This window comes from Hipposideros armiger, unplaced genomic scaffold (genome assembly GCF_001890085.2).
Source record: "Hipposideros armiger isolate ML-2016 unplaced genomic scaffold, ASM189008v1 scaffold_987, whole genome shotgun sequence".
In the NCBI taxonomy this organism is placed as follows: Eukaryota; Metazoa; Chordata; class Mammalia; order Chiroptera; family Hipposideridae; genus Hipposideros; species Hipposideros armiger.
The window spans coordinates 43,831-47,712 of record NW_017732337.1 but is presented as its reverse complement, the minus strand read 5'-3'; the positions used below and the strand labels follow the sequence as shown (position 1 = coordinate 47,712).

Genomic DNA, 3,882 nt, shown 5'->3' with positions numbered 1-3,882 from the left:
TTGTTGTGTATTTTAAAAAGTGACTTCCACAAAAATTGGCAAATAATTTCACAAAATGGTAACATACTTAGTAGCACACAAGCATCAGTTGGAGAGTTTGCTAAAATATATATTTCCCTAAGATTTATCCTCTGAAACTCTGACTTAGAAAATCAGGGGCAACACCTTGTAGTGTAACATTTCCGAGCACTCGGAAATGTTGAATACATTGGAAGGAGCAAAGGTTTGGGGGTCAGAGTGAAGCCGGTGCTCTGGTTCTGATGCTCACTTCATGAGTCCATGCAACCCCGTTAGCTCATGTGTGCCTCAGTTTCCTCACATGTTTGAAGTGATATTAAAAACAAATTTCCTTTCTGCCCTCAGAGGGTTGTTAAATTGTATACAAAATGTAAGTATGCACAAAAGTGTCTTATAAACCTTAAGGGCTAGGCAGGTGTGCTTGGGAATGAAATTTTGAAGACCTGAACATTATGTCCCTGTCTTAGGCACCGTCAACACAGCCCTTTTGGAAAGTTAGACAAAGCTCAGCTTTTACCACCTTGAATGCTCAGGTGTCTCTTGGGTGGTTCCCATCCAGCTGCGCATCTTTGGAAAGGCCTCCTGGCAAAGATATTCAGTGTCAGAGGACCCGGATAAGAATTATCGAAGCTTTGCCATTTATAAAAACAATCTAGTTCTATCTCTGTGTAAAGGTTTTTAAATTTTCTGTTGTTTCAAAAATAATGAAGTGAATGTTTCATTATTTTTGAAACATCACTGTTTTTATTTCCAAAGGGTTTCAGAAATGCCCTGGAAACTCGTTTCTTTCTTCTAATCCTTTTACTTCTTAAGAACATACCTAATTGAACAAGTGGTTTTATGCATGCACTTTTGTAATTTAGAAGCTGGGGAAAGCAAAGGATATGAATTTTCCATAGAACACATGTTTGTGCAACATTACCATTTGCATAATTATGTAAACAGTTAATTGATAGTAAATGTATGTATGTATGTGTATGTTCCCATGTTTGTGTGTGTGTGTGTGATAGACTTTGAGTGGGGGATTTTTAATATATTTTGTAACTTTTATTTTCTTAAAATAAAAAAGTGACACCTAAATCGATGACAGAATATTTTAATGCCATCTTTGCTAGCACTATGAAGAGATGACATCATCTCAGTTCTATATAATACATAAGGATTTGAAATTGCTTTAGAGGCTTGAAATTATAATACTTTAGAGGTTTATTCAAAATTAGAACATAACACATCTTTTGTGGCCACATCTTTACATATGTAGTTTACTAATACCGCTGCTCTCACTCTCCCTAAAAATACCCCAAATAAACTGTTCTTCATTATTGCAGGAATTTGTTAGCAAATGTTTGTTATTCAAGTTGAAAGAGCACATCTGAGCAATCGTTAGGTTTTTTCGTGTGTGTGTGTGTGTGTGTGTGTGTGTGTGTGTGTGTGTGTGTGTGTCCTCCCTGCTGGTGTGGTTTTCATTAGAAATACAAGTGACCCAACTGACAGCTGTATAGATGGTGTTGGATATGTCAGTATTAAATTCTGCTACACCAACACATTTTAGGGTGTTTGTGTAAGTGCAGACATCTATCTTTGTTACGTAATTCAGATGTCCCTGTAATCAGCTAAATGGAAAGATATCTCATCATTTACGCAATCACATCATTTAGTGTTTGCTTCCTAAAGAAAGTTCCCTTTCTTTAGGCCAGCTGATATACCTCTCAGGCCATTTGCTTAACTGTTGCTGAAATCGAAAGAAAGGGAAAAAATAAACAAAAATACAAAACATCTTTCTTAACAGAAGGGAGCTAGTTTGAGAGACGAGTGAGCGATTATGATGTCGAGGTTGAGAAAGGAAGTGGTGAGGCAGTACAGAATTACAAAGTAGCCACCAGTGAGCCTGCCCATGGGATTCAGGCAAATTATAATTTTGCTCAAATAATGTATTGACTTAAGTGTGTACTCACCTAATTGCCATTCAACTGGTAGAGTATAAAGTTGTTATTTCCCTGTAGCCCCCTGGCTTTCCTCTTCAGCTTCAATATTGATTTTTTCATCCTGGTCAGATTCTTACTATGGGCTTTTTAATGGAAATGATTACCCAAACCTAAATTCTGAAGGAAAGAATACAAATCACCAAGACAGTGTTACTCAGTGGTACTCTTATTTTATTTAAAAGACATGTCAATGACACTAAAGAAAGTTGTGAGAAAAACAATTACCCATAGTCCTTTGTTCAGTTTTATTGAATTTTTCTTGTCTACACACACATACGTGTATTGTTAGTTGCAAAAGTAATATGTGCACATTTAGAAATCTGTAAATTTTCTCTAAGTATCTATAATATATATATATATATATATATATATTTAGAACATGAAAAATTATATTTAGTATTTAAAATATTTAAAAATTCCTAAACACAAAGATAACCATTGTTCACATATACATATATATATATATATATATATATATTTTCCCTCTTAAAAAATAAACCCTATATTTCATAATTTTGTAATTTTCTTTATCACTTACAATGTTGTGATCATCCTCCCATATCCTTATTCAGATTTTGATTTCTTTTAAGATTGTGATTTTACTACACCATATTATATTTATCAAATGACTTTATCAAAATTTATTTAGCCAAGGTTATATCTTATAGTGTGCAGGTAGCAACTTGGATGTGATTAACACTGTAGCAATCAATATTACAGCTAAACCCCCAAATCCCCCAGTTATTTGCTTAGCATAAACTCCTAGAAATTCAGTTGATTAAGAAGTTTGTATCTGTTTAAATATTTTATATCTATGTTCAAATTCCTACAGAGAGTTCTTATCCACTTACAGTCTAAACAGAACAGGTTACATCTGTTTACTGAGTATTGCCAATATTTTCTATCCCTAAAATTTTTTTATGTGATACGAGATATTACCTTAATTAACATTGCTTTGATTTTTAGTGAAATAAAAAATGTTTAATTTTTATTTTCAAGTTGCTTTTTTCTTTTGATAATTGCCTATGTTCGCATTTTGTTTTTATTTTCATTTTTAAAATAAAAATAACAGCTTGTCTGATTATGTAAATAATACATATTCATTGTGGGGGGAGGATCAAATGAAATAAAAATTTAAGATAAAAAAGGTAAGTGGACACTTCTGGCACCAGATAGACAATCACTATGAAGTCCAACCTCTCTGAGACCTTGGACCACAGCAAAAACTTCAAACCCACTTTAATGCCCCATGGCGCATGATCTGGAAGATGAGGTCGTCCCGGCTTTCCCAGGAGCTGCGGCCAAAGTATGATGTCTGTACCATGCCCATCCACAAGGACGATGAGGCCCATGCAGTTCGAGGATGCTGCAAAGGTCAGCAAACTGGCAAGGCAGTCCAGCTGTACCAAAAGAAGTATGGCATTTACATCGAACGGGGTGCAGTGTGAGAAGGCTGATGGCTCAACTGTCCACAGGGCATTCGCTTAAGCAAGGTGGTTATCACCAGGCTAAAACTGGACAAAGATCGGAAAAAAATTGTTGAACGCAAAGCCAAATCTCCACAAGTTGGAAAAGAGAAAGGCAGTACAAGGAAGAACTTACTGAGAAAAAGCAGGAATGAATACAACCTGTTTTGCAACTATGCTTTCACAGATTTTTAGCCTGGTACATATTCCTTTGAAACTTTTCAAGGTATCTTTGGAATATTTTGTTTCCTTCCTGTTTTGTTATTGCTGCTATATGTAGCTCTGTACATCTACTTTTGCCATTTTGAATAATTTTATGAATAAAAATTGGAAATGTTTCCTAAAAAAAGTGTGTCAATGTTTCAGTTTCTCTCCATTCGTTGGTATAAAGAGACATATAATTTTTAATGCAT

The 3,882-nt window shown here is 34.8% G+C and overlaps 1 pseudogene; it reads left to right on the top strand.

Annotated features, from left to right (window-relative positions):
• Nucleotides 1–3,188: 3,188 nt before the first annotated feature.
• On the top strand, nucleotides 3,189–3,624 carry LOC109375706 (60S ribosomal protein L26 pseudogene; annotated as a pseudogene).
• Nucleotides 3,625–3,882: the final 258 nt, after the last annotated feature.